The sequence below is a fragment of the Nipponia nippon genome, unplaced genomic scaffold (assembly GCF_047370975.1).
Source record: "Nipponia nippon isolate SJK-2023a ecotype South Korea unplaced genomic scaffold, ASM4737097v1 scaffold_4, whole genome shotgun sequence".
In the NCBI taxonomy this organism is placed as follows: Eukaryota; Metazoa; Chordata; class Aves; order Pelecaniformes; family Threskiornithidae; genus Nipponia; species Nipponia nippon.
In genome coordinates this window covers 97,439,536-97,465,974 of record NW_028262358.1, presented here as the reverse complement: position 1 = coordinate 97,465,974, position 26,439 = coordinate 97,439,536, and the positions used below count along the sequence as shown (strand labels likewise).

Below are 26,439 nucleotides of genomic sequence, written 5' to 3'. Positions count from 1 at the left end.
CAGAGATTGGCCCCTCAGTGACAGGCCTGCTATAGTGGCAAAGTAACAACCACCCACCTAAGATATTTAGAAACAGTAAGATGTGGTAACAAATCAATAGAGCGTTCTTTCTGTCTATTGGAAAATATTCTATAACATAAATCAATCCTCAATTAGACTACAGAAAAAAAATTTGCAAAAAAATTGTCTGCTTTGTTAGGCTCATTTGACATTGATTAGAATCTTGTAGCTTGTTTTTGGGGCTTAATTTGTGTAGGTTGCTGACCTTGGCAGGAATGTGTATGGCATCTTGTAAGAGTGCCATCTGACTTACTTAGGTCTGATGTGATCTTTCTATGTGAAATGCCAAACAAAACCAATAACTGAGTCAAAGATAGACCCTTATGCTTGATATTTACGCTAATTCACTGCATTTAGCTAACTTTCTGAAATTTTTTTTCTCTGTGTAATTCTCTTGAAGCTTCTAAAGTCACTAAAAAGAATACAACTGCATCATCGCAAATACTGTCTACCCATGGCAGTACATGCCACCTTTGACATCAGTAGGATCACATACTTTGCGTGTGATCACACACATTGTTGTGTGATATCTTCCATGAACAGAAAGTATTAACACAAATTAACTGAAGAAAGAATTTTTAAGAGATGATAAATCAGATTAAATGTTCGTTGGTGTTTCAGTGAAATATACGGAAGATTTGATATATATATTTGTATATAAAAGTGTGTATCTGATATGTATTTATACATATCAAATATTCAGATACACATAAGGAAAAAGGAGGTAAAAAAATGCCAATTCTCCCAATCTAGCCATCTTAAATTAGAAGACAGACTCACAGATTTCACCTCAGAGATGATATTGAGAAATCTGGAGGACGAGCAATTGGCAGTTGAAATTTATTTTAATCAAATTGCAAGATAATTATTGTTTAATATTCCACTTTGGTATAGCTTATTTTCTGCTTGACACATCTGTTAAGCTGTAAGTGTTTCAGAACTGTTCTCGGTGAGAATCTGAAAGCGCAGATTACTCATCACCACCTAATTTGCTAATGCCCATGATCAACTACATTTGTATTCCACTATATTTGTATCACATCTGAAATAAACATAATGTAGCTCAGGTCACAAAGTGCATGAAAGCTAAAAGGTAGCATTACAAAGCTAACAAATGAGGCAATGGTGAACTTTCATTTAGGTGGTTGAAAACATTGGCAGTCCCAGGTTGGTTACTCCCGTCTGTCTGTTGGAGGTTGCTGACCCTACAATCCTGCTGTGGGAGGAATCCTGTGAGCAATCCCCAACGTACTTCAGGCAAAGGTGTCTGGGCTGGTACGCAGTCTTGTATCACAACTGTCACTGACTATCTTGTCAATTTTGCCTGAAAGTAGATTAGAAAATGAATGCACAAGCCTTATGGCAGCCAAGTCCTAAAGAACTAGGTGGTGCATTTGGGGCCATTAATGGCTTCAGCTGAGACAGGTGGATTCAGAAGGGATGTTTGCCCATAGCCTGATTGATGCCTTTTATTTAATTTACATTCCTCATCCAGAGTCTGAGTTTTCTGCAGGCAAAAGATTTGTATTAGAATGTGTTTTAAAGTACCTTCCTGAGTCCAGTAAAGAAAATATTTTTTGGTAAACAATCATCTCCCTTTGCTGTAAGCTTTCTAAAAACTTCTTTCTTGTTTTATTAAGGCAAATAAGAGCACATGTGGTCATATTCATGGGCTGTGACAGGATGTGGTACAAGGAGCTTCCCTTCCAGGAATTACACAGGTAGTGCAAAGCTGGGGTATCATTTTCTAAGTCACCTGCATGCACATACCCACATCCAGGCACAAAGACACAGTGCACTCCAGAAACCCCAGGGTTTACAGTAGAAGAAAACAGCCAGCATTGTTGATGCAGAAACTGATTAGTGAAAAGCAAAACAAAATGCTAAAGAAATACTGCTGCTTCTGGAGGTCAAAGAAATTACTTCAGAGCAGCTTTCCTCATCATCCAGACCTGAATATTGAATTGTTCATAAATGCTTCCGCCATAGCCACATCCTTGAACAGCATATACTGAACACTGCAGCAAACACTATGCTTAGCTCATTTTGTTACTCTTTCTATTACTATTTCCTTTCAGCTAGAAACATGGTTTTTTTCACCTAATGTTTCAACATGACAGTATTAATTTTGCAAAGCAAACAAGTAGTCAATAAAAAGTTGCGCTTAAGCATTCTGTGAGTAAAAAAATGCCTTTTTTTTCCTGCTAGCCCCCTCTTCCCCCCCCCCTTTTTTTTTTTTTTTTTTACCCGCAGAAGACCATTATCTCTCTGCATAGCTGCTTTTTTATTTTGCAATTCTGGCAAAGACTTCCCCTTAAAATTAGCAGTTCTAGCTACAAACAGAAATGAAACACATGCTCAGGCACAGTGAGAGGCAACCACCGAAGACAAATCAGGAGCCAAGGGTGACCCCAGCATAGGTAGCACCTCATCAGCAGGGCACAGTCCCATAGGGGCTGGTAGCAGGGTCCCTCAACAGCCACAGACACAGCAAGAGGTGAACCAGGTCCAGGGCCCATCCAGGGAGCTCGGTCAGGAGCAAAGGAGACAGTGCTGGAGACAGTCTCAGACAGGAGACCAGCCACCTACAGCATAGGTCTGAGGTCCATCCCAGAAACAGGCACACCTACAGCATAGGTCTGAGGTCCATCCCAGAAACAGGCACACCTACACCACAGCTCAGGCTTCAGGACAGAAATGAAGGACAAAGAGCACCAGGGCAGAGCGTGGGGGTCCCAGGTGAGGCTGGTCAAGGCCGTTAAGGCCAGTTGGTGCTCTCAGGGCCCTGACACATCTCACCACGACGCAGCTGTAATGTGTATTACAAGTGCTTCTTTATTGCAGCTTCCCTACAAGAAAAAAAAAATCAGTCCAATGGTTATACCAGTATCAGTGGTATGAAAAACATTTTGTTCAAGTCCATCAGTAGAAAGTTTTATCTGATGTTATATTTCTTCTATCTATCTTGAAAACCTTCTAAAAGATGATTATAAGTCTTAGTACTAGATATATTCCAGCATTGGACACCATTTCTTATCTTGCCATGTATTAAACTATTATTATTTATCCCTTATAGGTGTTTCAGTTAAGCTCTATGTTGCGGGTGCTGTACAAGTATAAAATAGAAAGCCAGTTTCTACCCCAGCAGAAGTTAGTTCCTGCCCACAGTAAGCTTAGCCCAAGGCACTACAATAAATATAATAAGCAGTGGAAAAAAACGGAAAAGGAAAGACAAAAGAAGTTAGACTGTGTGTTAACAAAAGGCAGCAAAATGCATCTGCATCATTTTGGTTTAATTCTTCAGTTGGAAATCATACTTAATTACCAGAAATCCCCTTTGGCTGTTTATCTCCAGTAATATTTCTGGAATACTGTTTTAGCTCAGTGTAAAATTCAACCCACATAATTACTGTTTTATTTCTTTGCCATCAAACATTTTCTAGTAATAAGAATTCCTGTCACTGAATTTGAAACAAAAATGTTTTTCATAATTGCCCTAGGATCTGACCTAGCATTACCCAACGTCCCCTCTTCTTACTGGCTAAGGCAGTGTCTTGAAATAATGGGAAATGTATACAGGTCTGCTATTTCTGAAGAGAAGCAGCCAAGGAATGTGAGATGTACAGCAGATATTCTGTTCATCTGAGATGAGCTCGTGATACAGATATCTCTGAGATACTCCCTCTTAAATTCTACAGATCTGTGATTTTTGGGGATGAAATATATATTGTCACAAAGCTTTAACATGTACAGAAATTATTTATTAAAAATAAACACTATGATGTCTAACTTAAGTATCTAGTCACCACATAACCTTCTGTTAGATACCCTGATTTTGTAAATAGCCTATAGAAAGAGATAGGAACATAGATAATGGAATCACCCCTCACAACATACGTGTTAAAAGGAAATTTTCTAAGACAAGAGGAATCACTTAAAAAAAAAGGGGGCTGGTCTCTCTTTTGGAGATTTGGTGCCTTTGTCAAACCTGCAGTTAAGTTCACCTATCCCCAGAGATCAAAAACTCAGAGTTATCTGTGGGGGGTTTGTTTTCAAAGCCATATTTTGAAGAATTCAGCAGTGAGGACTACATTTAAAACATGAACAAAGGCTGAGGACACAGAACTGCCCTTTAAATTTTATGCATGAACATCAGTTTGATGTCACATCTCCTTTAGTGAGGGGGATGTGCAACCTCAGCACTCTCCACTACTGAAGGAAATCTAAGCCCAAATAACTTTGGATTGTACCTTAAGCACCAAACAAGGGACTAACTGGAATCAAATGGTACTCACCATCGTTTTTGCTGGAACTGTCACTGTACACAGAAGAACATAAAAGTCATTTGGCCACACAGCACAAACATAAGACGGGACATGACGAAGTAGGCAAAAACTCTCTTTTGGGTGAACAAGAGAGTAAACAGAGCTCTAAGCACTTATCCTTATCCAGAGGTGTTTTACATATTTTACTTACGATGCTCTAATATCAACATTCATCACAGAAACATTTCAAAATCCAGGTCACTGTCCTCCCAGTGCACGCCCTAATTACTACTCTACAGGGTCAAGATCTCTCCTGTCCTCTGTCTTCACAGCCCAGTGAACTTGTCCACTTACCCTCCAAATGCTTTATTTCCACAAAGGGCATGAGCAGAATGACTTGTCACTCATACCGCTGTCCACACTTGGCTGAAAGCAGGCTGCAGCAGAATAGATAGGAAATACTGTTTTTTGGGATTTGCATATCTTTTAGACATAGTCTAAACAGCATCAGCCCTGTAACAACTTATAAGATAATATTAATAATAGTAAATGCCCTGAAATCTGATATAAAGTAAAAAAAAAAAAAAAAAGTAAAAGTAAAGTCTTGTGTTCCTATATGTGTCGGCCTTATTCCCACACATCATCCACATGCCCAGTGGGTCTGATCTATCTGTAGCAGCTGCACCTGAGTGAAGGGCAGGGAGCTTATTGCACTGCTCCTCACAGCAGGAGGAAAATCCCAGTCAAAATCAAGGCTTTTGGACCCTTAATACCTTAGGCTCTATCACTGTTACTTTTGGCGGGAGGAGGATCAAGTACAGTTTAAGTCTTGGGACTGTACATCAGTCCCACAAATAAATATAAGCAGGTCAAAGGAGTATCCCTGAAGTCCAGGCCAGCACAATCATGGATGTCAGATGACATTAAGGAAACTAGGAATCCCTAAAGTCAGCTTGTATCCTCCAAAAACATCAGTAACCAGAATAAGGGCAAAAGTTAGTGAGTTTTAGATTCAAATTACTGCCGACAGTGAACTGCTGAGATGCCTGGGCATGTAATTAGGTTAGAAAACATTCCTCTGTATAAACTTTGGGAATTCGGTATACTTTCTGGGGGAAAACGATATGTGAATTCTTACAGGTCTCCAAAATTGTTCCCTGGTATGAATCAAGCATATTTTTTTTCTGTTTTGCTTCTGAATGCAGTATACGTGCCTATTTTCTGCCTCTCCAAAGGCTGTGCAAGGAAGCCTGGCAGCCTGTGCTAAATGAGAGGCAAACAAGACTCTGTGGTGCACGGCTGGGGACTTAAGCCTTTCTTAAACGAATATGGGTTGTCTCAGGGGAAGAACGTATCGTGGCTGAGTTCTTTTATATCAGCGAATCCTTTCAGAAACCACACTGAAAGTCAAGAAATGAAACTGAGTTACTCTATCTTGGTCTAGATTTTCACAAAGATATAACCCTTCTTTATAATCCTTGTGCAAATAATAATACAAGGGGTAGCTGCAAGATACAATAATTAATTCTAATAGGAGGCTCAGCTGGTTTTCTAAATGGGGAATTTTACATGCAACTCAGGAATCTGCATCTGAGATAGCATGAAGCTTTCAGCAAATTATGTTGTTTCCCAGTGTTTCTTTATCACCTTACTTCCTTTTTTTCCTCTTCTTTCTTTACTCTCATTTCAGGAAGAGCCATATGTACATGCAGTGTTTAATAACATGGAATTTTAGCTTTTCATGAGCATCACACATATACAAAGGACTACAGATTGATAAATCAAAAGGCAGTGAATTCTGAAAGTTTAATGAATTTTATTGTGAATTCTGATTCAATTAAAGTTTTACTGAAAGCATAAAATTTAGTCTTTCCCTTTTACTGTACTCTTCATAAGTAAGTCTGTCTTCCAACCAGGCAGTTGAAACAATACCTTGTGACTGTAACTTCTACACACTCTTATCTATACTGATATGAAAAAGAAGATTCTGTGCATATTGGCCAGGATTGTTCAGGGAATAACGAATGGGCAGAATCGGGAACTGCCACAAATATTGGTTGAATAGCAAAGTGGTAGGAAATCCAAATGGTAATTTTCTGGTTGCCAAACACAGTGACTAGAAAAATACTGGATGCAGCATCAAAGAAAGCACTTTAGCTTGCAAATTATTTGTTGCCATTATTTGTGGAATATCTGAACATTAAATATGCTTGGATAAATCAGGATTACTCTGGTAACAGAAACAGACTACATTTGTCAGAGAGCTTATTTAACAAGGATGCTACTCTGTCAGTAAGTCCTTATCTGTGGAAACAGCTAATGAATGTGCCTCATGATTTTTATTTTATTATTCTAATCTCAAAATTCAGTGTTGACTTGAAGTCAACAATTCTGCTTTGTTCCTGTAACAAATTTCTATCTTGCATAACAAAACTTTGAATCATATGTGTATAATAAATATGTCCAAGTTAGGTGCATAACTGAAGTCCAAGAGGCAAAACACAACCATAATGAGGCTCCAGAGGTTCAATAGAGTTAATGAAGAATAAATGTCTAGGCTTGTTTATGTTTCTTTTATGTTGGGTGGTAGATTAAGAAGCAGTGCAGCTTTATTACATATTTCTATTCAGATGTATTTTCTTCTATAGATCATATTAAATTTCAGCCCCTTGAAACCCTCTATTTTTTATTTATGTATATTTTAGCAGACTACACCTTTAAGAACATGCCAGTTACAGGTATTTAAAACTGCTTTGTTCTTCTAAGATGTCATCTCTTATGAAGTAATCTCCAATTCCCGTTACCCATCTAAACCTTACCGCGGTTTGGTATTTTTCACCCAAACATAAAAATTTCTACTCATAACCAGCTGATATTTGACAGACACCATGCACAATATTCTGACATCTTTTCCCAGACAAAGAAAATTCAGTCTCCACAATAACTCTAAAGATGGGTCATAGTAAATTTTGTCTGTTGCTCAGAGATTAAATTCTGTCTTATTTCCAGCTAAGAATGGCTATCAGCCAGTAAAATTGCAAAGAAAAATACTAGAAGGTTTGGCAAGGTTGCATCTGCTTCTTTGGTTACATTTAGGTATTCCTTGACTTGTCAAGTTTCACTCATTGAAAATGAGGTACATTTGGTTCCTATTTCCTGCAGTTAAGACTATATACATCTACATTTTGTGACATCTCTGCTTCTTTGTTATCCCATGATCCCAAATGGATCACTGTTATCAATGTACACTAGTATGTCTAGCCTATAAGGTCAAGGAGCAAAAAAGAGGCCAAAAGAGTGCTAAAGGAGAAAATATGTCTCTGTTGGGGAAACACAATACCTTGTGGAGCCAAGACTATAAAATATAGAAACTGTATTCTTGGTGTCCAAGAAAATGGGAAGATATGCATCAAAATCTCATTCCAGCCTAGCTTCTCATCAGTTTGCCAAGCCCTTTTACAGGTTACCTTTACATGTTATTCAATCTTAGGAAACTACTTCTGTCTTCACAATCAAGACATATTAGTGAAGATTTGCAGTGAAATGCACACTGACTTTTGTCTCTGGTTACAGTGATATCCAAGTCCTCTAAATTGGTTGTTACTGTGGATCTCTAGACACTAGCTACCTGAATCTTCATTTGAAAAAAAAATAGTTTCCAGCTTTCATCCTCCCATGTCAATCATCAACATGGAGTTTGGAGTATTGCTTAGCCCACTGTCCTCCACTGGAACCACAGAAAGGTGGTCAACTGAAAACATTGCCTGGAGAGACTCAAACACTAGCCTCCTGCTACTTCCCTGAGCTTTTCTTCGTGATAGATTAGACATTGACAGGTGTCAAGTCTGGACTTTTTGGCAGCATAAGCATGGCTGAATCCTAACCCCTGATTGACAACTATAAATTATTACTTTTATCATGAGCAATAATTACCTAATGGAATTAGTATTGAACTCCTCAATGAATTTAGATTTTCAAGAAGTTTTTGAAAAGATCCTTCAACAAAGGCTCTTTTACAAGACTTCAATGTTAGGGGAAGAAGAAGGAAAGTCCTCTCATGGATTAGTAATTGGTCAAAGAACAATAAATAAAGATTAGAAATAAATGGTAGATTTTTCACAAAGAAGGAAGCTACCAGCAGAGACCCTCAGGTATGTGTGTTTAGACATATGATATTAAACATATTTTTAAATGATCTGGTTAAGGGGTGAGTAGTGAGGCAAAAAATCTCCAAGCAGTACAAAATGAATTACAAGAGTCAGCACTGGAATTGACAAAGAAAAGTTGCAGAATGGTCTTATGATATAGAATATCTGCACGATAGAGTGGGAAATAAAATTAATCCTTCATGAATGCAAATTCATACCTATCATTGTGAAGGGAAACAAACCGTAAGTTGACAGACATAATATTAGATTTCAAATGACCATGAGGAGATGATCCTGGAAGTAGATCTTATGGAAAGTTCTCTGAAAACATCTTTTCAATGTTCAGAAGTGATCAAAACAGAAAACAGAATAGCAAGAACTATTATGAGAACAGTTAAGAAAAAAATGGAAATAAGGCACTCTGATTCTACCCCAAAGGAATATGGTAAAATGGAAAAATAAGGATAATTGGGGATTTGGAATGTTTTCACATGGGGAGAGATCATATAAACTAAGATTCTTCAGTATGGAAACTAAACAAATAAAAATGGAGAAATTGGAGAGAAGTATGTAGAAACTGTGAAAGGCATCGACAGGGTGAATAGGGAATAACTATTCACTGTTTCCCATAACACAAAGACAAGGTGGAACAAAATGAAATTACCAGGTTTAGAACAAATAAAAGGAAGTATTTTTCATGTGACACATAATTAAATTGTAGCACTTACTGCCACAGGATGTTGTGGATGCCAAAAGTATAAATGGGCTCAAAAAGCAGTTACACAAAATTAATGGAAGAATTCATGGAAGACTTCCATTCTGAAAGTCCCTGAGTCTCAGATTGCTGAAAGTTATAAGGGTATAACCACAGGAAAAATCATTCTGTGTTTGCCCTGTTTTACTGTCTTTCCCAAAGTATCTACTAGTAGCCATTGTCAGAGATGGATCAGTGAGCTAGACAGATGGTTGTCTTGATCGAACAGAGTTGTTCTTATACTTTGACACAAGAATTCAACTGTTGTTTCATTCAATCCTATTCTAAAGTGAGCATATTTCAAAACAAAAGTTATGGCTGGACTTTTTATCAGTGGGTGGATAGTGGTTACAAGCTAGTGGTGAAATTACTTGTTTGATGCTGTCCCAGCTCTGGAAATGTGTAGAAGCTCTTGATGGCTGTTTTACTCTTATATGATAGAATTGATGGGGTCAGCCTGATTTCCAGAAATGAGATGATTGCATCCTAAAGCCACAGTCACAATTAAAATTCCAAATCAAAAGGACCTTGCTTCAATCTACTGCAGCCCTCTTCTTCATTGAAACAGTTATAAAGCATCGGAACAGGCTGCCCAGGGAAGTGGTTGAGTCACCATCCCTGGAGGTATTTAAAAGATGTGTATGTGGCATTTAGGGACATGTTTTAGTGGTGGTCTTGGCGGTTTTAGGTTTATGGTTGGACTCGATGATCTTAAAGGTCTTTTCCAACTTAAATAATTCTACAATTCTGTGATTAGCAAGGTACATTGTCTGGGGTACATCACAATGCTTGCATTGACAACCATTCATTGTGTGCAAGGTCTTAGGATAAGCTTCTGTAAACCCTCAGTAATGTAATTGGAGAGTAATTTTCTGAAAATTATTGATACTATCCAGGTTTATTCCCTGCACCTACCAGTTTTCAGGACTGGGGCCCTTGTCTAATTTTAAGTAGTGCAGGGAATGAAAATTTCAGAGACCATTTCTCCTTTCAAAGTCCATGGAAGAGCTTCAGTCTAGACAACAGCAAGTGATGTGACAGGTGTTAGTGTAGGGAGTATGAATGGAGCCCATGTTAGTGGACTTCATTACTTCCAGAGATGAGACTAAACTGGAGCTTTGCCTATTCATGTAATATGTGTTTTCCTAATGGATAAGGAGGTGCTGTACTGTTAAATAGCTAAGGGAAGGTGATGGCATAGGCAGGAAAAGGAAAAAACAGAAGCAGAGATCCTTTCACATCTTTATTACTAATGCTTTAGTTTATACGATGCCCCTTGAATGCAGTGGAGGATTTAGAAACCATTGAAAACTAATAATTTGTTCAGAAAAGGCAATACTACTGAGGTTTCATGCTGGTAATAAACCATTTCCTTTTTTCTTTAAGCTGTGTAGCTCTTTTTAATTTCTCTGCATGGTTTGTGTATGAGTGTACTTCCTCCTTGACTACTAGGAGGAATTTAAACACTGTAGTCATTATTTTGTGGAATATCCCTGTTTTTCATCAGTGCTATTAAATAATGTTGCTTGGAAGCCAGGCAGATTACTGGACATGTGGACTCTGAGGCATATCATGCTCTGTAGAGGCAATCATTAGTGGTTCAGATAGTGCAGATGATAAACCAGATACAGACAAGCAACGGATTTTAGATCCCTGCCAAGGAAAGACATAGATCAAGTTCAAATGGTTACAATGCTGAGAAATCCACAACCATGAGGTTCAATGAGAACAGAACAAACAGGCCTGTTTTCTAATAATTTAACATGCTTTAGTTGCTAAATGTATTGGGAGTAGACAATCTCTTGATAACTGCAAAATTCTAGATGGTCCGAGACGTGACTACCTGCTTTCTGTCAGTTTGCTTTAGTTAGATTACCACACAGCATCATTGCAATTCAGGCACCAGATAGTTGTAAATTTGCGAACAATGTCAAATCTTTACTTACTGCTGAAATGAGCTTATGAAATCTGAGGCCCAGATGAATAGGCAGCAGTGGCAGGATGGCAGGAACTGCTTGCACAGACGTGGCACGGGGGATATGTTTCACAGTGATCAGCATCTGAAAGACATCAGCAAGCAGCTAATTGTCTATAAATTACTGTATTTACCAGTTCAGCAGGGCAAATTCTAATGTAATGATATTTAAATTCAATACGCCTGCTACACAATCAGACAGACCATAAATTAATTCTTCTTAAATTACAGCTTCCTCACTACAAAAGCAAACAAATAAATGGAGAAAATAAGGTTTTAATTTGCCCTTTCAAAGCTAAGTTCATAATTTCTAGTGTTTACACATTGATGGATTGCTGAGGTGTAGATTCACTCAAATGCCACCTAACCATACTGCACCTAAACTGAAGAGGACTGATTTAGCTGGAATCTTGTAAAAGGTTATCACTCCAGCTGTCTATTTCTGCCCTCTCATGAGATAACTGCTAACTTAGCACTAAGTGGCAAAACCAGCATGCCCACAAACATTTTGATCATATTTGCTGAATTCACTTATTTTTCTGGTTGTGGTTTCACTTGTGACTTAGAACTAAAGCACATCGGCAAAAGGAAGGGATCAATTCTGTTCTGCAAATTTTTTGGAGTCTGGTACATCTATGAAATCGGAATTTGTTTATATCCTATTTCTCATTCTCTGTCTAAGGGTATGAACACATCACTTCTTATCATGCTCCTTCCCTTTTGTTCTGAAACGAGCTGATTTGTCAGTCTAGTATTTCAGTCCTGCTGTGTCTTCTATATCTTCAGAGGCACACAAATAAACCATTTAAATACCATGGAAGTGCTTCTGCTTGTTCTTTTGCTACGCTTTATTGTCTTTGCCATGTGATACTTGCTTATTCAAACTTTGCAACAAAGTTTCTTTCCCAGCCCCTAAGCAAAAGGATAATGCAGCCACCATTCCTCCCATTTTTTTCCTGTTAGGCTATTAGCACTGAGGTGTTTGCAGTCACAATCTGTTGGCAACACATCTTGTTAGAACTTACGAGACATGAAATACCTCACTGCCAAGGCAGGTCTCCAGTATACATTTTGATAAAATGCTAATAAATGCATTTAGATAAATGTAATTGTAAATACATTCTCAGTAGCTGGTAAATACAGTAAGATATAGCTGCATGTTGATGTCTTTCAGATGCTGATACTTCATCCAGAACAGCTTCCTTCTAAACAAGTTCTTTGCCTAGGCACAGCTGGATCAGCCAAACCACAACAGTTCCCTGATAGTATCATATACTGAATAGCAAAGACTGAGATATAGGGCTGGTCCAATGAAAGTATATACTTCTGCTGATGCTTTTTATCTGCGTCCCCTGTGAGCTATTAAAGCCATATTCAGAATAGTCATGCAGTGCTTTCAAGTTTGATGCCCTGAATGCAGAGGAGGATTACATGAATGTTTGAAGCTGTCACTGACTTTAGCTGTTTACCTCACTCCTTCTCTGAAGGACCACCATGGACACCCAAGGGATCTCAAGAAAGGAAGAACATTTTAAGGGTCTGCAGGAACACCTGTCAGATTTTCCAAATTATGAGAAGATGGCTTCATCCTTCCTGGGGATGAAGACCTTTCTTCCGGGTCTATTAATGGCTTTTCCGAATAGCACACAAGCATCACCTAACGTGTAAGGCTATTTGCTATAGTGGAAACCAAGAAAAATTAGCTTCAATGTCCATAGGGGGCTCTACAGCTAGCCCAGGTGAGCAGTACTGTTGGTCCTCTTCTATGAGTATGTATATGCCTTGGCTCTACCTGTTTTCCATTTTATGGTCACACAACCAGGCTCAGGGTGTTCTGAGAACAGGGACATCTTATGGGTTGGACTTACACCCATTCTGCTTCTAGAGATATAGTTATGAAGTTATAGCTATGAAGCCCAGCCCAGAATCCTACCCCAGGCTCCATTTCATCTCTGGAGCTGTGGCCTGTCTGTGCAAAGCCCACATATACCCCATATATCAATGTCCCTGTCACATTACAGCCACTGAATGATGGATTTCACAGACTGAACACAGTCTTTCCTTCACATGCAGGTACCAAGCTCTTTACTACAGCTCTTCACTCTCTTCCATTTGACCTATCCTATCACCTCCGGAAGTTTCTCTTGCCAAGCAGAATCAGTTAATCTCCAGGGAAGGAACAATAACCCCCTCCTTGCGGAAGGATATCCAGAAGACACAAATATATTGCCAATCATCTCATGGTATACACACTTTGCAAAATTTTGCTTTTCCACTGACCCACTGATGATAATACTTCTTGCCTGGGTGATTGTCTTTCCTTGCAGTACCACGTTTTGAAACATTACTAGATATATGCATCCAGTCTCCTCTTGGGTTGAGCAAACAGGTGTTTTCATATCCTTGCCTGAAACAGACCAATTGCCTCCCTTGCTGTGCTAGGGTTGACCGTGGTGTTAGGTATTCCAGAATATCAAGGAGAAAGACAATCCTGGGATCAGAGCAGAGCATGGCAGGAAATGAAACCAATTCTCCAAGACCTAACACAGGCTTAAGTAAAGAATTGCTAACAGCCCCTCATTCTTCCTTAGCATGTGATACACAGGAATGTCACCGTCCCCATTTGAAACTTCTGCATCCGTTCACAGTCCTTATAGCACACCTATCTGCTAACATTCGATTTTCTCTTTAGAAACTCAGAAATTGAGTGGAATGAGGACGGGACCAACAGAGGTGGTGATGGAGTTAGCAGGTCCCAGCCAGCCAGTCAGTCTGGACTGCACAATTTCCACGCTCTAAGTGTCCCACTGAGCTCAGCGGTGAGTCAGTGGCTGGGCACACGTCAATACTCACATGCTTGAGACAAATATCGTCACCTGCAAAAGTCCTTCCAGTGCAGTGTTTATGCTCTCACTCCAGCCCAGGTGGGAAGTTAACTAGAAGCAGTGGCTACATCTGGCAGAGTCAGCTTCCAGTGTAGCTGCCTCCTGGGGCAGCAGCTGAGCTCTGAAGAAAAAGCAAATAGAAAACCTCTGGATATGGCAGATTTGTGGAAAGTAAAGGGAAGGTTAGACACAAGACAATGCAAAAGATCACATAAAATACACAAGAAAAACTGGCACAAAAGCATAATATATGATCTTTCCAATGCAGGCAGTGACCATTCATGACCTGACCTTGCAAGCACATGTTGAATTGGTCCTAATCTACTGTACCAGATAATCTGGCTCTGCACATATATGGTGTAACTGCTTTTATCATTAGACTTCATAACTATATCTAAAATCAAATAAACCCTATGTTGTCAAACCTGCAAGTTTTATAAATTCATATTAAAATTCCACCAGCTACAAAAGACTTTGTCTTGTTTTAATGGAACATTTTAGATTCATTTTTGTTGAGAATTATACTTATTGACAAGTATAACATGAGAAAGAGCTTTTGCTTTTATATCTGTTTTAAAACACCAACTTGAGAGCTTTTTCACTAACAAACTGTGTGTACGTATATACATCTACACTACTATATTGTTGTGGTTTAACCTCATTTGGCAACTAAGCACCACACAGCCACTTACTCACCCGGTGGGATGGGGGAGAGAATCGGAAAAGAAACCGTGGGTTGAGATAAAGACAGTTTAACGGGACAGCAGAGGAAGATAAAATAATAATAACAACAATAACAATAACAATAACAATAACTATAACAATAACAATAATAGAATATACAAAACAAGTGATGCACAATGCAGTTGCTCACCACCCGCTGACCGATGCCCAGCACGTCCCTGAGCAGCGATCGCTGCCCGACGGCCAACTGCCCCCCAGTTTATATACTGAGCATGACGCCATATGGTATGGAGTAGCCCTTTGGCCAGTCTGGGTCAGCTGTCCTGGCTGTGCTCCCTCCCAGCTTCTTGTGCACTTTCTTGCTAGCAGAGCATGGGAAGCTGAAAAGTCCTTGACTTAGTATAAACATTACTTAGCAACAACTAAAACATCAGTGTGTTATCAATATTATTCTCGTACTAAATCCAAAACAGAGCACTATCCCAGCTACTAGGAAGAAAATTAACTCTATCCCAGCTGAAATCAGGACAGTATATATGGTAACCTCCTGACGTTATGGGAATTTCAGCATCCTATAATTGTGACTCATACATGATACTAACAAAACAATAGGAAACAAGCCTGGAAAGGATCTCAGAAAGTCATTTAGTCTTTCTCTCTGATGCACTGCAGGATGAGTTTTGTCACACTTGACGAAGTTTGTCTATTCTGTCCTTAAAAGATTTCTGTGATGGATATGCCTTGGTCCCCATAAAAAAAAATGTTTCAGTACTAAGGTTAAATTAAAACATTACATTTAAAAATTTTCAAGACAGAGTACAATATTTTTTTTCCTTTTGTTTATGCCTTGTTATAACAAAGTTCAGTACATTATTTTTTGCCTGATTTGAGGGTTTGAGACACTGAACATTTCTTATCAAAACCAATAGCACTGAACAAAAAAAGGAGTTGGGTGGTATTGATTACAATAACATAGAATTCCACCAGCCTAAATCCCAGTAGAAAGAAAAAGTCAGACTCTCATTTACCTAATGAGAAGTGCAGTTACTATAATTTTTCAGATTTTCCAGATTTCTATTTACTAGATTCTTTCTAGTAACTGTAAATGCTACCCCAAAGTCCCTTCCATCTGAGTGAGGCTAAGCTGGTGATAAGATACAGGCAAGTTAATAAGTTCAACTATTCTGCAATTAAAATTGCTTGACTATATATGTGAAGTGAAAGAAAGCTTAATTTTCTTTATCTTCATGATTCGTCCAACAGTAGACAGTTGTAAGAGAAATACTAAGATTAGTATGGCTGAATTACATACAGAAAAGTTTGTGTGCAAAAGCACCACAAGGAACAATAGAGCAAGAGCTAGAAGAAGGGCCTGTGTTGATGGCCAAGGTCAAAAGACTGCGGAATGTGGTTTTGTCAAGATCAGAGGGCCCATGGTCTGATAACAGGAGGATGGCAATAAAGACACACCATATTGTATGTATCATTCCTGTTCCTCTTATCCTAACAGGAAAGCAGATTGTAACCTTAAAGGTACTTAGATGAGGAAACAAATACAACGGATAACACATTGTCTAAGATTCATAGAAAGTGAAAGTAAATTCTGAAACAGAAGAATCACCCTAAAATAATTCTTGATTTCTAAAGGCTATTGAAGAGCAGTCCGAAAACCCGTTTGTTATCACCGGTAAAGAGGAAGCCAAGAGACATAGTGAGGAATCAACAACCAAGATCCTTTTTCATCTACATAACACACAGATGATCCTTGCCAGATCACTTGGACATACACATCTCTGTGCTTGTGAGTATGCGGGTATGCATGAGTTAAAACCTAGGGCTGACGAAAATCTGTTTTGTTTAAAATCACTTTCTGTAAGTTCTCACATTCAGTTTTTTTATATAAACTTCCCACAAAGCTGAGGAGAAAAGAGATGTTAATATTGAACTCATTGTAAATGGTCCCCAAAGAGAGACCAGTTAAAATAAAATGTATAATCACTTGAACAAAGAACTTCCTTAAGAAATTTGTTCCTTTTGTGAGTGTCTTGACCATGAAGCAAATTAGTTCTTGATAAGAGAATCATCATTATTATCTCTTCTATTAGCTATGTTTTAGAAAGTAGAGCCAGAACTCTGACTGAATTTGAAGGACCTCAAATCTTTATGTGGAACAGTTAGGCATATCTGGAGTACGGTTTTCAGACCGGATTCCTCGGAAGTGTTAACAGCTGTTTTGGGTAGGTTTTGGATCCTAATACACAGCAAAGGTAGAAGCCAAGCACTGAGCTGCTTAAACTGGGACAGTGCAGAAACAAAAACTCTAAGCACCAAGGAAACAGTCAAGATGACTTGCTGAAATGAAGCCCTTGCAGCTGCCACATGAAGGTTTTTGATGTATGACTGCATTGAGTTTGAAATTAAGATACCTAAATTTGTGTTACAGGTTTTTAAGCTGTGGAACTGTTTTATTTGCTAGTGAGCCTTAATGCCTGTCTGCTCTAAGGTGAACTGAACTGCTCTTTAGTTTCCACTAACTGTGTTGATTAGATTTTCATCGACTATAATGGGGCTATAGGCATGTCTGCATGCGTCCAAATATAAAAATCTAAATTTAAGGGTCTTAATGTCTAGCCAAGTATCACTTCCATGCATATGTCTTGCTCTAGATGCCATTGGTCTTTCTTTTTATGTGCCCTTAAATCACATTACTGCAACAGTTTGTTTATGAATGTTCTTCTATTTTTCATGATCAACATTTTTACTGTGACATATTTGCAATTTTTCTCACTCTGTTCAAATAACAGCATTAAATATTGTTAATTAATGCTTAAATCATATAATTCTTAAATTAAAGTTTCATTTTGTGTAGTAGAACTGTTTCACACAGTTAAAAATTGGCATATTCGTAATTGCTTTAGTTGTTTGGTGGTATCGATGCTTAGCATAACAGGGTACCATACTCCGGGTTAATGTTTCCTGAAAGTTTAACAATGGACAGACTACGTGACATGAAATTCAGTATATCTGGAGCAATTATTTACTGTTTAGCACACATAAATTTTCCATTATTTATGGATAACATGCCATGGGAAAATGTTCAGATATTTCTATTGTAACAGATCAGATGACATTTTTCTTTTTATAACGAGAGTAAACTCTTGTTCTTGGAAGTCCTGACAACAATGATATCTGAAATCTCTTGTTTAGTCACATAGCAACATTCATATCTAAAGATAAAATAAATTTTCCCTGCATTTGGCTGCCAATAGTTTTAGTGCTGAATAAAATACTCCCAGTTTCCAAAGAATGAGATAAAATCTGCCTTTTTTTCATGCTAGGCTTGCTTGTAAACTCACTAGGAATGTACAGTTGTTAGAGTACAAGTAGAAATCAAGACTTCGGGGTTTTATTAGCAGTTTTTTGCTGACTGTTCAGACCTGTGCAGTCCCTTAACTTTTATTTCTGTTTTTCTTTGAGTATGTTCATGGTATAGCGTGTTCATGGTATAGTCCGTTCATGGTATAGTCCAGAATCTCATTGAATTCAGCATGAAAACAAATTTTAACAAGTGTTGTAGATGTCACAATGTTGCTTTTCAAACCCATTTTACTCATCTTAAACATCACTAAGGTGTTGATTTTGGAATGAAGTCCTGGTTATTCTTCTTGCTGTTACACACACCCTTCCAAATTTCATTTTTATTATGTTTGTGTTTGCCTTGATTTGGGCCACTTTACGGAGCTCCAGGAAGAAACATCTGCTTTGCTCTCTCCTGGTGGTTACAGTGTGAAGCCAAGAAAAGAATACTGCACAGGCAGTGCAGGAGGAGCAGTCCCATGGGAATACCTCCTCCCAAATGGGCACCCCTTCTCTGTCCCCTTAACTGGGGCTGGAACCTGTGGAGTTTTACAGAGGGCTTAGTATCCTTCCACCTGCACACCTTTGACAGAGTTAAGCATGAACGAGGCTCTGAGCAACCTGATCTAGTTGAAGATGTCCCTGCTCATTGCAGGGGTGTTGGACTAGATGACCTTTAAAGGTCCCTTCCAGCCCAAACTATTCTATGATTCTATGCCTTCTTTGCTGACTACAGCACTATAGACTTGGATGCTCCTGCATGTTTTCAGTAATCTTTTATTTCTTTTGGTTTACATCCAAAAAAGCACATGTCTAAGTGCAAGGAAAATGAGCTCTAGTGGTGATATGGATAGCCTTCCACTAGCCCACATACATCCTGGTCATGGTGTAGTGCACAGACAAATTTTAAAGTCCCATCATTAATTTTTCATGTTTGTCAGGAGTCGTATGATGTAAAAAACATCTATGGAAAGTGTAAGATGAGAGGCAGAACATGAAAGTCTTTTCTTTCTTGCTTGCGGTAACAGATTGGGGTTATCCTGTTGCCATTTAATTCTGCCAAAAATGCCAAAAGTCACTACATAAATTATCCTCAGGATAGCTTGTCATTAGCCTAAAGGCTGAAGCGATTCTTTCTCTGTTTTGATACATCAGTATCTGTTAATGTTTAATACCTGCCTGCTGTCATTTTTGAAATATGTGATTTTTTTAAAAATTGTAGATTTTATCCTCTGCTTATATAAATCAATTTTAGTGGCTTGTTCCATTTTGCCCAATACTACAGCTGAAAGTCTTGCTTTTCAATGTTGTTGCAAAATATAAAATATACTGAAACAGAAATCTAAGCCTGACTCTCCTATATCCCAGTTTAAAACTACTCTGTTGTCTTTTCTCTCTGTACCAGTGAATAATTACATTATAAAAATGAAACTGTTTCAGTGTGGTTTTTTCTCTCCTCTATATTCTGTTGATTAAGGTGTTCTCACATAAAAGGGGAACACTTCTCCAGATCCTGATACATTAAAATGAAAATTTGAATATACGTTTTTTCTTCTCACATGAGTGCCCCAGCTATTGCTTTTTGAATGGAATGTGCATATCCACTACCACATAGACGGTAAAAGTCTTTATCGTTCATCAGAAATGGTATGAGAGCATCCTCTAAATTAGTCCCTAAGAGAAGATAACTGGGAAGATGTCTGGTTTGGCAATCCTGTCAGGAGACAGTTTTCAATGTAGGTCCCCAAACAATGCAGTGACATCCAGTGTAAAGTTGCAGAAGGACCTTAGCAGCAGAAATTCACACAGTACGAGAATTGCTGGATTTTGTGTCTGCAAAGTTGAGGAAGTTGGCACTACCTGAGTGAAAGACTTTTGCATTAAGTATCTTTTGGTATTAGACCTCTGCCTCAGATAATGGAAAGAACTGCTACCTCCCCACCTTGCAGCGACTGTGGGGAAATAAATGCCTAAAAAAATTGCAAGGCTCTGAGACCAACAGGTAAATAGTCTTTCACGTAGCTTTCTACGATAACACAGTTTTCAGGACCTATGAGACAATGCCTAATCTACACAGTTGGACAATGCAAAATAGTGGGGTGGAAAATTTACAAAAGGAACAGAAATATTCTGAGGAACAAAGCCAACATTTTCAAATACAAATCCTCAGAAGCCATGCACACAGTGAAAGAAGCATCTTGTCTGGAAGAAGCTGCTCAGCAGTGTTGGCTCCACCAACATGGACTGCCCCTGGTTATTTATTTCAGGTTTAATTCTAGTTTTAGGACTTAAGTGAGCATTCAAGCTTGAAAATGTTCATCTGTTGCTCACTATAATGCTTCAAACCAGGAGTTAATTAGATCAAGCAAGTCATGCCATGAAATATTCACACATAGAGCCAGACTCCCAGGTATCACAATCACTTTTCATTATCTAAGGAGGCACTAGAGCATCAAGCACTTGTTACACATGGGCATCAACTGATCATTTTGGACAAAAATTTGTTCCAGGAAAATAGCAAACATGAGGGTCTGTGTGAAAATAATCCACAGATGTTATAGCAAGATTCTCTTTCTCTTCCTTTTTCCTCTTCTTTCCCTCTCTTTAGTTTATCTTTTCCATTTAGCTCATTCAATTTTTTTCATCACATTTAACCTCCTTCAGAAATTGTATTCCCAAGCAAGCCTCCTAGTTCCCTAATCCTCACTCAGTAACTCCTACAGTGGTGTAAATCAGGCTTTGGAATACGTGTACTGAAATCCTCCTGTGATTGACAAGTCAATGGATCAACTGTATTCAGATTTCTGAAGGCGGTATTTCCTATTTCTGACTGACAGAATGAGTTCAGAACAGATGATTTCAACCTCCTCTCATTTTTCCTTCTTGTAACCCAGCCCAGACCTTTTTTTTTTTTTTTTTTACTCAACACCTTATAAGATTAAAATTTCTAATTTCTCTTCCTTTCCTCTTCCTGTATTCTTTCCCCAATGATGTCTTCCCAACCTTACCTCTTAGCTCTGTTTTTTTTCTTCTATAAGAAAAGGATCAAATTAACTTACACTGTGTCTTCACTGTTTTTATTTATATTTAAGAAATAAAACTCTCTGATGGTACAACGAGGGACTTCTTTAGTTGAATAGTCATACATTTTTAGAAATTGATGACAAGGAATTATACAGTATTTCACTATCTTAGTTTATGTATGTAATTCACAAAACAATGTTATACACTTCAGAATAGATATCAAAATGTGGTTATATGTACACTATACATATACATATATATGTGTAGAAGGATGGGCAGGTGTATGCATGCGTGTGGATATATATTATTTCAAAAACAAGACTAGAACTATAAATTGGAAATCTGTCACAGAAACACATAAAGCCCCCAAATGACTGAACTTTTACTTTCCAAAAAGCAACTGTTTTGATTAATTCCTGCATTTACTAAAGTAAAATAGAGTGGTTATTAACTTCAACCCAAAAATGAATGACTTTAAAGCTTTTTCTTCTGTGCAGATCATATGTCAGTACATTCTTTGTTTTTGAAAAGGAGATAAAGTTACGAATATCAAGAAGATGTCAATATTTTACTAAATTTTGACCAGTTTTGCAGTTGATGAGGGTAAATTCCATGTATTTTCAGTAGAAGTTTTCCTGGAGAATTGTGGATTCAGTTCCAGTGTTTCCAGTGTCTCATCATGATAGACAGAGTACATTCCAGTCATAAAGTCATCTAATTAAACCCATGTCATTTCTTAAACCATAGCATATTTGAAGGGCATTTAATTTATTATGCAAAAGCATCCATTATGAACATATGATCCTTGAAATGAATTCCCAAAGTATATTTCAGGACAGGCAATCATATCATTGTGTGGAAATAACTAAATTTTCTAAATGTTATATCTTCTATTTTAAAGGCCTTGTCGGCATGTTTAGAATAACTACATGTCAGAAAGTTATTTAAAGGAGGATGACCAATCATTAACGTGTAGTTCAGAAAGGAACCAGAATACCACTGAGTTTGGAAACTTAGAGAAGAAAGTGTCTCTTCCCCACCAAGCTTTGCCTCATTCATGATTGCTACACAACAGCAGTACTTTTTCTGGGCAGTAAGACGGATTTTTATGGAACAGTTGGTTGAAATGGCATTTTCACCTTTCACTGACTTAGGATGATGAAAACACTGTATATTTAAAACTACTCATGTAGTAGTTTGAAAAAATGACTTTGTTGTTTTTCTGAATCCTCTGCAGGTCTTAGGCAAGCAAGTTTGACGATAGCTTTAGAAAATAACTGTATAACACAGACAGAATATGTATTCTCTTGATGGAGGAACCCCAGGAGGAACAGCAGAGCTGACATTTGACACACACTGGTTATTAAACTACATCTCAGGGAGTGTACCAGAAGCGGATTTGCCAGCCATGCCTCTGTTAATAAAGATGAACTGCAGTAGTTACCGTACTTAGTAATTCTACTGGAAAGAAAGTTAGTTATTAAGATTATATGGAAAACCATTCCATTTGCCAATAGCTTTTGAGATTACTTTCATTTTGATGTGGAGTGAAAAGAAAAACAAGTAGATTTTTTTCCCAGATGAAATTCTGTTGAAACAACTCTTTAAATTTCAAGAACTCAAGTTGCGTGATCACTAGAAGTAATCAGAGAACCCTACCAGAGATCCATCATAATATTAAATTCTGCTGAAACTTCATGAAAATGTACACACCCAAGAAATATTCCAGCCATGGCAAACCTGGATATTTCGACATCTTTCCATTTTAGTGAAAGCAGTTCTTGGAATTATGTAGAAAACTAACACGAATGCTACCACTCTTCTCTTACAACAGTGCAACCAACTTATGAGTAACATAGGAAACAAATGCAATGGAAAACAGATATTTTGTGATCATCGTTCTTCACAGGTTAATTTAGATCTCTTGTATTCAAAATGCATATTTACTTCAATGAAGAGTAAGTTTCAAAAGGAAGTTTCTCCTTTCGGGCCCTTAAAACTGCACTGAAGAAGAAACCTTGATATATGAGACTGCCAATAGGATTAAATAAATTAATATTTTAAAAATTATTCAAGTAGAATATATTTTCACTCTGGCCCACATTGTTGGGATAAACCAGAGAAAGGAAGGACATGACCACCATGGCTAAGCATGATCTTACTGAGAAGTACATAATCTAATGTTGCAAGAGTGTCTGGAGGGAAGTGGTTAGGTCTCACTCTTTTCTCCTCCCCACCACTGCCCCTCTTGCTATTTTACTAAATGCAGCATGAAGAGGAAAACCAGAGTTCACGCAGCCATGCTGTGAAAGGTAAGGCAACTTTCATTCTTCTACTTCTGGAGGAACTCCAAATTAATCATACTTTCTAGGAGGTTTTCTGTTGTTGCATAATCTTGACTTGACACTCTCAAGTTCATTAGATTTTTAAAAACAAAATATTTAATATCAAGAGTTGTTGATTAAAATTTGCATAGTTGCAAAAATTACATGATTTGATTATTTTGTATGAATTAAGTTTCATAATCTGTGGCAATTATACATCTTACCCATGAAAAATGTTTGACTTCTGCCAGTCAAGTGGGCTGGATTCCCTGATAGACAAGATTCTCTTCTGGTTTGCATCTTTTTGAAAATTATTTATACTTACGCTTGGAAATAAGAACTTCATTTAAAATCTAATTTCTTATTATTTTTTTTATCACTCTCTTTGCAAAAATAGAAGTGGCTACTCACATTGCTGGAAAGAAGATATTAGGTTAAATGATGTTACAGCTAGTAAAAATAGAACATATGAACTAATGCACTTCTAAATGTTTCTTCTTCTTTAAGGACCATTCACCAAGAACCCAACCCAACACCAACTGAAGCCAATAGAAATATGCACTATTTTCACTTACTATTGGATCAAGCTAGGAAGGTGAACACTGACAATATTGTTCTATATAAATAACATTAAAAATTTCCAAAATATAGGTAAGTAAAGAAAATGTCACTGAAGAGGGAAATAAAAGAGCACTAACGGTTTTGCCTATGTATTAGGCAAACAGAATTTGTTTGAGATATATCTGTACTGAAAGAAACCAGGCATGGATGGAGATATTCTACCAGTTTACTGCTACAACTATACCAGGAAATCTTTCTAAGCCTAACCAGGCTGACCACTCAAGTCAAGGTCTCATTCTGTACTCAATAGGAAAAGATAAGCACCTCCTGGATGACATATGTCACGCATTTAAAGATACTTTCACAACCACTACTTCCCATGATAGTTTGAATTTAAACAACCCATTTCTCTCCATCCCAGCTGTTCACTCCTGCTTGTGTGCTGCCCCCATTGTTCTGTTGGTTCATTTATTTGTGTGGCCATGGATGAACCAGATTGAGAAGCTGATCCAAGTTAAAAATAAACCAAGGAAAAAAAAGATTACTATTTTAACCCAGTTATTTGCTTGATCCAGTTCAACAGCTTCAGAAAGGAAATTAAAGAAAATTTTGCTTTTTTTTCTTTTTGTCAGGATGTGCCTGCATTCTGGGACACTTGAGGCCAACTCAGGATATATGGTGACTTTGTATTAAGTCTTCTGCAACACATTTCTAACCCTTAAAAACAACAATATAAGGTCTGATGGTAGGGGTGAAGAATTTACCAAAAGACCACATGCTTGGGTCATTCCCAGAGATTGAATTCATGGCTAGCAGGGCTAATATACACCACTTAGATCTAATACCTAAAGTACATTTAAAAATTATTTTAATAATTGCAAATATTTTTCTACAGTAGCTATAAACAAATTATCTATTTGAAATGTTTTATAAATGTCATTTAAGTATTCATGTTTCTTTCTTGAAGAAAAAAATGAAAAGTTCTAAAGCTTTTTGTTTTTTCCATTTAGATGTGTGATGAAAAATGAATATTACAAAAATACTTTAATTATTATTTTAGAAGGTCATTATTAAGATTATAATTGTTTAAAAAAGAAGGAATTAAAAGGCCTTTGACTAGAGTCTGTCAAAAACCTCTTGAAATCGGTGGGAGGGAAGACATTATTTCTATGAAAATCTTTCTGGATTTCTATTCACATACCACTTCCTTGAAATTAAGGTTATTATTTTCTTCAAAATATGTAACAGTAATTAATATGTGAATAACTTGTACAAGTGTGAGGAAATATTTCAGCTATTTAAACACATGTTATGGTCATACCGTAAAACTCGCATCTGGCAAAACAAATAAATTTTTCAACAACTGCAATAAATGATTGTAAGTAGCAGGTAAGCATTATCTGTAGTACATAATTCCTGATTACTTGAGACCAATACCTTCAAAAGAAGGTTAATCTGTTTTCTATAAAATTTATTTATAAAATTGTACAGTTTTACATACTTATTTTTAAAGCCATACAGTAACATGTATCACTTCTTCATATTCTACCAATATTATTTCACAAAGTGACCACATTATTTCAAAAAATTAACCATTTTCAGAAGAATATGGGTGAGGTAGAAGGGGAGCTAAGGCCTCTTATCCTTATATGTTCCTTCAGAAAAAGAAGGTAGCTCCACACAACTCTCCTTAGAGTTCATAGAAGCCTTGACAGAAGCCAGTAATGCCTATAATGTCTATAATACCAAGCATTTCATGATATGCCTAATATTTTTATCAGATCCTGAAATGACTAACTTCATAGGAATGTAATATATTTTCTGTCCACTTTTCCTATTATTAAAGTAACTCAATTCTAAAAGGAATTAATGTTTGCATGAGACTTGAAGTGAAGTAATAAGGTTATTAGCAAAGAAAAGAGACTGGATTTCTCTGTAAGAAACTGATAAGTCACAATTCAAAGAAAGGATATAGGGAAAGTAAGACAGCTGCTGCTATGACGAAAAGCCACTGCAATGTACATGCATGAAAGATTTGACTTAGCTCCAGATACATACAAGGTCCAAGATGTCATCTGATACTTTTAAGTTCCAGATTAGTAAGAAAACAAAGGCAACATAAAGAGGATAAGAGTCATCCTAGTCTTGCTAAGACACTGTTGTGCTTGCTACAGCAGAAGTAAGGCAAAAGTCAGAGTCCTGACTATAAATCTTCATCAAAATAGATTTTCTGGACAATGGAATTTGCCTAGAGAGACAAGACACTCATAGATATTTAACTTCTTACTTTAATGTGCAAAAGGAAAAAAAGAGAAAAAATATGCTTAATTTATCATAATTTGTACATTTTTTTCAAGTTCAAACTCATGACTGTTCTGTCCTTCTCTTTATTGACATAAACT

General features: G+C 37.4%; 1 protein-coding gene across 2 annotated transcripts in view; it reads right to left on the bottom strand.

Annotated features, from left to right (window-relative positions):
* The window catches only part of LGSN (lengsin, lens protein with glutamine synthetase domain), a 69,956-nt gene extending 54,946 nt beyond the window's left edge, over positions 1-15,010 (bottom strand). The window contains exons 1-5 of one of the 2 annotated variants that reach the window (XR_015708708.1): positions 14,962-15,010; positions 14,079-14,208; positions 11,174-11,287; positions 4,680-4,762; positions 2,356-2,909 (exon numbers count right to left, since the gene is read on the bottom strand). The gene's annotated coding sequence lies outside the window, so the exon portion shown is untranslated. The other variant, XR_015708709.1, reaches the window with a different exon arrangement.
* Positions 15,011-26,439: the final 11,429 nt, after the last annotated feature.